Here is an 8,872-nt window from a genome sequence, read left to right as displayed (position 1 = left end):
GTTTGTAATAAACTGATTATATACAGGTACATTTTTGATATGCAGAAACAGAAGCCTGTTAGCAAAGAAGGGAAAAAAATAAACAAAATAAACTGGAAACCATGCTATATTTTGACACAGTGCTCTTATGAAAGCTCTCAAGGATCTTACGATCCATCTGTGATCAAAACATAAAAGTTTCAACTGATCGGTCTCACATGCCCGGCAGCTGCGTGTGCTTTCGAGCTGTGATGATGAGGCCCGACTGGGCGCATCGATTTCACATTATCGATTTGATTAGTTGAAGTTTGTTTGTGATTGTCACAGACGGATTGTTTCGTTCATTTCAAAATCGTGTGGCCTTTCTTTTCCCCAAGCGGTTTCAGCAAAGAAAGCAAAGAAAAACTTTCACTCGAGGTTTTAAACAATGTAATGATTTGCAGACACCTCCAGCAGACAGGTTCACACAAAGTTTGAGCTGAAGACACGTCTTCCGAGAAGTCACAAGGTTAAAACCACATGGCCACATTGCTGGCATTAGCGTAGCTCCTGCAGGTGTTGCGTGCTGGCTGACAAGCATATGACACACTCGGTGATGAATGTCATTTGTGGAATGCCGCCTTGTGGGATCAGATATTTGAGAAGAATCGCAGCTATGATGGACAGGTATGCTCCTTTGCTTGGAAACTAAATGAGTCGAGACCATCGGGCGCACTGTACGGCACATTCCTGTGACACCGGTGACCTCCTGGCCGAGTTGGCTTCCTTCTGAAACCTTTTGCCTCCTTCCCCTGGCGACAGAAAACCTGGTGACACGGGGATGAGCGACAGGCGAAGAGGGGAAGAAATGGCGCCGAAAACTGGAGGGAGATAAAATGGATAGATAAGAATGGGACATCGGAGGGGGAAGAAAAAAAAAATAGGAAAGTGGATAGATTGCGACAGAAGGGAGAGGGGTGGGTGATGGGGTGGGGTGGGAAGAGTGATGCTATTGATACACTGAAGCAGCAGAGAGAGGAGAGGAAGATGCACTCCATTTTTTTCCTCCCTCATTGTGCTATCGGAAGACATACATTACAGATGACAGCACTGTGAGCGTGCCAAATTCATAAAACGCACAGGCTTTACTCCATCTCCCGCAGACATTATTAACAAAAACACACAAGGACGCAGTGACAAACTGAGACGGAAAGGAGAAACGGATGAGAAAGAGTCAAAAAAAAAAAAAAGGGAAGACAAAAGGACGAAGATCACACAGTGAGGAGGGCTTGTTGTCTGCGTGACAACTGGAAGTCGAGAGCAACAGGACTCACACCTCGATTTGTTATTGTGATGAAATAAGCCACGGGCCACAATTCCATGCTACACACCGTCGACAGACCTGACATCTAAAGCGTCTCTTTTCCATCTCCTTTCCAAGTATTCATTTGTCCCCTTATTTCTCTTCCGACTTCCCTCAGACTCCCTCTTGCCTTTCCCTCTCTCCGAGTCTCGGTGTTATCAGTATCTGACACACAGTGAATCAGGGAGTATCTAGCGGCCCCGCTATCAGACCTCTCTTCATCTCCCACTGCCCCTCTGTGCTCAGGCCTATCAATCAGAGCGCCACTGCCAGGTCGGATGCCATGATGCAGCCACAGCCGCTGCCACAACAGAGTGATTAGGTGGCACAAACTAAATTAAGAGGAGAAACTCGCTCAATGTAACAAAAAGTAGGGCTTAGCATACAACTTTGTTTTTTTATGACGACTGAATTCAGAAAACTGTGCTGTATTTAAAGCCAATTAGATTATAGTAACATCTAATCAGATAGTAGCAGGTGAACTAAGGAGGGACAGCTGTAAACCATGAAACAAAGCTGAACGGGAAACAAGGCAGTTAAATGGTACACATCTAAAGCTAAACATAGCCCGCCGCTTAAGTTGCAAACGGATCACAAAGATGTCCTTCTGCAGTCGCAGAACTGACCGAATTAAAAGCCGTCTACTCAGCCAAAATGCAACATTTCTACCGCCACATAACAAACTCTGCAGGATATAGGCGATAGGTTTAGTCTTTTTGGAATCACAAATGACCATATTATGGTGGAGCATGACAAACATACTCGTAACCCGACTGGATAGGAATGTGCATCTTTGGGAGGGCTAATATTCATTTAATTATGAAGCAACTTGCAGAAGGACTACCAGCACAATGACTGAGTGAATATTGGTAATGATGCCATAATTGAATTGAAAATAAATTAACTGTAAATGGTACTTTATTAATCCCTGAAGGGGAGAAAAAAATTCAAATAAAATCTAGTAAACAAACTGTTGGAAAGTTGGCAGTGTAGCAGAGAAAGAGGTGTGGTTGGAATCTCCAGAGATCGGCATGAATGCATTGGAGTGCTGTTGCAAGCGCTGTAAGCAGGTACGACAAGTGAACTCACTCAGCGGACAACAAGGAAACTCGCAGCCAACAGCTCAATATCTCTGTTTGCCCATATAGTCTGAGAGCTGCATAGAGAGGCCTTGGAGTCCAGAATGTACAGTATTATTGCAGCCATGTCTTGGTGAAACACATACAGTAATACTGCACTCTTAATTTTCCCACTGGCTCTTTCATTTTATTTGCCAGTGACCCCACATTCCCTTTGTCCATTGAGGGAAGAAATGGTTTAAACTTCTCCTCCTTGCTCTCGGTTTTGCTCCTGCCCCTACACCCTAGACATCTCCTCTATAACTCGTCAGGATTTGGGGGTTTTATTACAGGTAATACTTAAGCTTTGGAAACCTATAAAAGATGCCTCTTGTGTAAACAACTTTCTCTCTGGCATGGTAATTAATCATAAAAGATATTACAGTGTCAGAGGCGCCAGCAGAGATCATTCCGGGCAGCATAGCACCCAAATGTGAATGTGAAAGCTCAAAATCTGAGTAGATTTGACTTAAAGTTTGATTGCATACTGCTGATATCGGTCATACCTCTGTGGAGCCAGCAATAGACGTCAATTTCTTCCCAAAATAAAAAAAACCTGCTGCAAAAGGGTTTGACGAAGAACCAAGCTAATGCTAGGGGACAAAATAGTACAAACAAGTAATACTAGACATTTTCAGGACAAGCTTTATATATATATATATATATATATATATATATATATTTTCACAGATGGTTCAAAAGATTGTGAAACGGGACACACAGGTGCAGAGCTGCTAATTTGTCACAGTCTAATGTGGCAGAAAAGAAGAGATCAACCGACCATTTTATTTAGTAGAACTAACAGGCATCATGTTAGCCTTCAAAGTGGGTGGTAGACAACAACAGTGCAATATAATAATTACCTTTGATAGTATTTGACCCCTTAAAAATATCCAGAAAGTTGTCATGTGAACAGGATATCTTGTGGGAAATATTACCGTATTTACCGTAATGACTGGTTTGGGCATTTGTTGTTTTCCGGGTCCCTGTCTACGTAGGTGTTGAAGGGGATGAGGAAGTAGATGTGTAAGACAAGCAATCATTCCTGAAAATAGAAGTCAGAAATGTCATTGAGTTAAGCAGAGGTCAAAGCAGTTATCAAAGAACACATGTGTAAGATATGGCAAGAGTTGTGGGCCATCTGTGACACGGGAAGACAGCTTTACAGGATATAAAATTATATTGGTGGAGTGAAATATGGGGCAGGAATCTGAGGGAAGATATAATCATAACGCCCCTAAGAATAAAACATACAGGGCTAAACCATGCTTCATAAATATCCAAGTGTTATATTCAGACAGTAATCAGCCAGAAACTTTCAGACAGGTATTACAAGAGTGGTACGATATAGAGAGATGGCATCTAGAAACAAATTAAGCAGGAGGCTGGGCCTTACTGTTCGCTGTTTCTTATGAAAAGATTCACAGAAAATGCTGAATTTTTTTCCAAAATAAATGCTTCGAAGACCTCCAGTTCGGTTCAGTCGCCTTAGTTTTGCAGCCAGTACCTACTGGCTATCAGTGGTATTTAGATTTGAGGCCTGTTGGCTGTGCGGGCAAATGTATATGACAGAAATGCAACTTCACGTATGCCAGTTGCCATTAAACCTCAAATTAAAAAAAGATGGAGAAACTGTCAAAAACTAGTGTGAGAACACCACATGGACTATCTGCAGCTTCAGAGCAGGCTCTGCTTGCTACATTATATACACCCCAGGGAAATACGGTTGTTGAAATGATTGCCTACTCTTCCAGCAGGCCTGAATCAAGCCCACCCGTTTATGTGCTAACCCCGCTAAGCTAGCAGCCCTTTTCAGCTGGAAACATTTCATCCTGCTAATGTCCACGTGGAAGCTAAGCTAGGTGGATTACTCAGCTATTCACCAACATTATTGCTGAGGACCCTATTCTGAGATGCCCTCACAGTTATGCAACCTGCCCATGATATATGCACGGATGCATCTCCACACCCTAATGGATGCTGGTTTTTGAACTTGGTGCTGACAAAGAGCCAGGTGGTGCCCAATTCTCTTTAGCCTGGAGGCTATGTTCATGGATTGGTCAAAACATCTTAAATTGGCTCACGTGTCACAGCTCACAAGTTTTTAAGATTATTTTTGGGGTTTTTTTGTGTGTGAGGAACATTATTCCTAAGGTATGGTCCTTTTTCCCCCACACCGTAACAGGGATAAATCCTTCCTCATCATTTCAAAGAGGCTGCTTCTCTGGTATGTTCTTTAGTCGAGTCAGTTAACAACAATTTGAATCACGATGCGGGGGACTCAACACTGTTTTCTTTTGGTTGCTTGCTGTCATGTGCCCTTTGATACTGTCCCATGGTTGATTTACCAAGTCTTGAACTTTTAATCATCACTTGAGAGTTACAGATTGTTGCCGTTGTTTTGGGGCTGTATTGAGGTTGGCTCTCAGAAAAAAACACTTGCTGCTGCTGTTTGCTGCAATGCTGTGCATACACATTTTTCGTTGGTTTTTGTCATTTGGGTTTTAAACTCGCTTTCAAAGCACAGTTTGTGGCGCCACAACTAGAGTGGATTAATTAGATGTACTGGGTGATAATTTCCTACATTTGAATATCTCTCATTTGAGGAATCGGCTGCTGGGCGTGTGGTCGGCCAGTGTCAGTATCACCCAAAGAAAACTGAATGATTGCCAGTTGGGAATTCAAGCATTAAGCAATGTGAAGAACAATGTGAGGTGAGTTTGTAAAGAAAATTCCAGTTCAACCAGCTAAGATCAACAGGTTTTACCAGTGTAATTTAGAGGGCGATCACTCGGGATCACTAACTGTTTGATTATATCCCAAACTGGACAACCACTTCTGTAATGCTTCCTATGTAAAAATAAAACCAAAATTTCAAAAATGATTTTATATACGGCTTATTATTTTTCCTAAATGGAATATCTACATATCTACAAAATAGGCAGCTCTAACCTCACACGAAACAAAGGGAAAAAAATTGGAATTTTTTTAAGTAATTGCAGTTGGTGCATCTCTAATCATATCTATCCATCACAAGCTTATTGCAAAGTCACGTTAACAGCTTTTTGAAGTTCTGAAATGGCATAACAGGGTCAAATTTTGTTAATGAATTTGTCAGTTTCATTAAGTGTCCCAGTAAAGCATGACAGTGAGTAAAAACAAATGGATAATGCAAGTAGCTCATTTAAACAGAATGCAGTGATATAAATTTCTGTCTGTTTTTGTTGATTGCATTGACTTTCTGTCTCCGTTAATACCTTTAAACCCTGTGGATGGTACAAAATCTTCATTTCTACTTTTCGTTTTCTCATCATTCACCATGTTGAATTGCGAAATCACTTGAACTGTAACATCTGCGCTGACGACCGGCTTCAAAAAGCCTGTGGTGGTCAGGCCCTTGAATCTTAAATTAAGTTAAATCTAATGCACAAACATGTGACGAGCGGAGGGATAAAAGTATGTTTGAGACGCTCATCAATTATTGAAGAGGCCATGAGATCCAGATCACATCAGGTCTGGGACAGTAGATAGTGTTTCATGGTGGCTTTGTCTTTAAATATTCTCCTAGATTGAAAGCTTCAAAGTAAACTTCAATTACTGCAGTGATTAGATCTGGCCTGCTCCATTAGAGGACATTCTAGCTTTGTGGGGGGGGGGGTGAGGCAGACAGAAAAAAGAAGGGCGAGGACTCTTAGACCCCCAGCCAAGGAATTACTAACTATTGATCTTGCTGCCACAAGCCTTCTGACAATGACATTATAGTTGTGTAGCTTCAGAGGAATCAGTACAGTTCAGCACTGGGGCTGGTGTAGTCCCTGCAAAGCACTTAGACATGGGGATGAAATCCTATTTCATTTGGGATGGGACGGAGAGCAAAGGGTTCCTGCTGGTTACGGGTGCGAGATCCAATTTGCCTCAGTTTTTTATCAATTAGCCATGAAATACACAGGCTCAGTGTGGGAATAGTCATGTTCACTGTTGTTTTTGACAATGCGGCCTCGTTCGTCGTCCATATTATTTAGTAAAGAACCACTGGATTGATGGGCTTTTGGTGGATTTAGTCTGAAATCCAACATAAGTGCATGTGTCCGGTGCGCACGTCTATTTTAAAAAAGGCACAATTTTTCTACTATTGTAAGATATTTAGAGTTCTTTGATGAAGACTTGAAGAATATCCGATATTTCAGGCTCATCTAGTTTTGTTCTTTATAAAATCTTTGTTTATGTTTACATGTGACATGATGTAATGTCTTTTTCATTGGAATGCATGAACTAACCTTGGAAATCATTAGCAGCACACCTTCCGGACAATGATCAAGCACTTTATCAGACCTACGGCACTGTCAGTCATTGCCACATGGCTGTGCAAGGTGGTGCTTCAGAACCTGAAACAAAAGATCAATTCATCAGTCACCAGAACAGATTACACCAACCGAAATCTATGAAGCTGTGAAACATGCCATGACACTGAATCCATCCATTTATTAGATGCAATCGTCCATACGATTCAGTTCTCTATCTTGGTTTTATTTTTATTTTTTTTGCTTTTTTAAGTCGGAAACCAAAGAGGACATGCACACTTCCAACGTAAACTAGATTGGATGCTTGATCAGATGACAGTAGAGGTGGAAAAAGCGTAGCTGGCCCTTCTTCATTCTGCTAATTAGTCTTAAATGCACACGGTCAAGACATTAAACATTAAATACCAAATATGATGGACCCACACCCACACACCTGATCCACAACTCTACAAGTCATCTTAAACCCCTGTTGCAGGCCTGTGTCGTAGTTTGGGTGCGTTGGGGCCTAAAACAAACTTTTAACAAGCAGAAGAAAAATAAAAGACACGTGCAAATCCAGTACTCACAGCTCCAGACATTTAGTGGGGTAAGGGGACTACAGCCGACAACGATACCCATATCCTGTGTAGTTCACATGAGTTTCGCTTTTCCCTTTTTGATGCCGTCCAAACGTCCGTCTCTTTCTCCTAAATTAAATGCATAAGCTAAATTCCAAGTCCACAAGCTGCTTCAGCCCGAATTAACCAAACATGTTTATATGGAGTAGAGAGCAAGCTAATCACATACAACGCTAGGCTAAAGCTAACGGCTAATCACGGTTAGCATTAACAGTTCGTTTTATACTGTACAGCTTAGTCACAGTTTTCAAAAACACTCATATGCTCATAATTACCTCTCAGTTGGTCACAAAGTTCTTCACAACAGGGAAACTGGCCGTTTCCCTTAAAATTAAGAACTCTGGTCCACCAAATCACTCCAACACGGACTCGGTCAGGTTCACTCATCTCCCTCCTCTGCACACCTCAATCACGACATCCCGCTATGTCCCACCCCCTCAACCATAGACTGCCCTGCGATTGGCCGGAGTTACCTGAGCTTTACACATGCCAATAGTGTCGAAGAAATGAATGATTGACAACTCCCAAAACAAGTAATAATACATTGAGCCTAAATAACACACAATGACTCATATCTCACAAACACTATGAAATTAATTGGCATGACTTGTATTTTAACAGATCACTTCTTTTGCATTTTTAAATTGTTCTGCATTTTAACCATATCTATGAATTTTTACCCACTTCAACACACAATGAACTTTCATGAACTATGAATATGTGTTGTCAAAATAAATCAATTGTTTCATCAAGGGCTACACGCGTGTTACACACACATATAGGTCCAAAAAATGTCTCTTTGAAATCAGCGTTCTGGGAAATTTACATGGTAAACATAAACGTACATCATCGAGTTACACATCACAACAAATATAACAAAACAACAAGATTTAAGCTCAAATTCTACGTTCTAATATACAGTAGGATGCATATAATTCATAAAATGTCCCCATGATTTGTTCTTTAGAAGAATTGGGCTACCAAATCCTACACAAATACGAGTTGGATTACACAACACTCGATTTTCTAATATTGGAAGCCACAGTACAAGCAAAACATGAGAACTGCCAAATAAAGATGGTTCACGTAACTCATAAAAAGAGCCACGATCAAAGTCCTTAATCAACCCTTTTTTGGAGCTTGTAGGATTCCGGTAGGCCCAGGACTTGTCTGAGCTGTTTCGCAATGAATTGAAAATATGGAAATAAAACAAAAAACCCTCATATAATTGTTGCTGAACCTCTTTGTTTCAGTGAGTCTGCAGATTGGGCATGATTGGCCTTGAAAGCAGCAGACTAAAGTAAAAATGACAGGAAAATCTATGACCTTCATAATGATGATAATGATCCTGATGGTTTTCCTCGTCACAATGCCAATACTGTTAATAATGACAGTGATGATGATGGATGTGATGATGATGATGATGATGATGATGATGATGATAATAGTGGTGCTCCCAGTGATGGTGCTGGCACTGTTGATGCTCTTGATGATTGTGGAAATGAGCATGTTGAT

At 41.1% G+C, this 8,872-nt stretch overlaps 1 long non-coding RNA gene across 1 annotated transcript; it reads right to left on the bottom strand.

The window, feature by feature from the left end:
- Positions 1-515: 515 nt before the first annotated feature.
- Positions 516-6,801, bottom strand: LOC142385813 (uncharacterized). Its single transcript, XR_012770232.1, has 3 exons — positions 6,717-6,801; positions 3,387-3,484; positions 516-839 (listed from the first exon to the last, which is right to left on the bottom strand). It is a non-coding gene; the product is annotated as an uncharacterized LOC142385813 (long non-coding RNA).
- Between the last annotated feature and the right edge of the window lie 2,071 nt (positions 6,802-8,872).

This window comes from Odontesthes bonariensis, chromosome 8 (genome assembly GCF_027942865.1).
Source record: "Odontesthes bonariensis isolate fOdoBon6 chromosome 8, fOdoBon6.hap1, whole genome shotgun sequence".
Taxonomy (NCBI): Eukaryota; Metazoa; Chordata; class Actinopteri; order Atheriniformes; family Atherinopsidae; genus Odontesthes; species Odontesthes bonariensis.
Note: the sequence above shows the minus strand (reverse complement) of the source record. Positions and strands in the feature narration are given on the sequence as shown.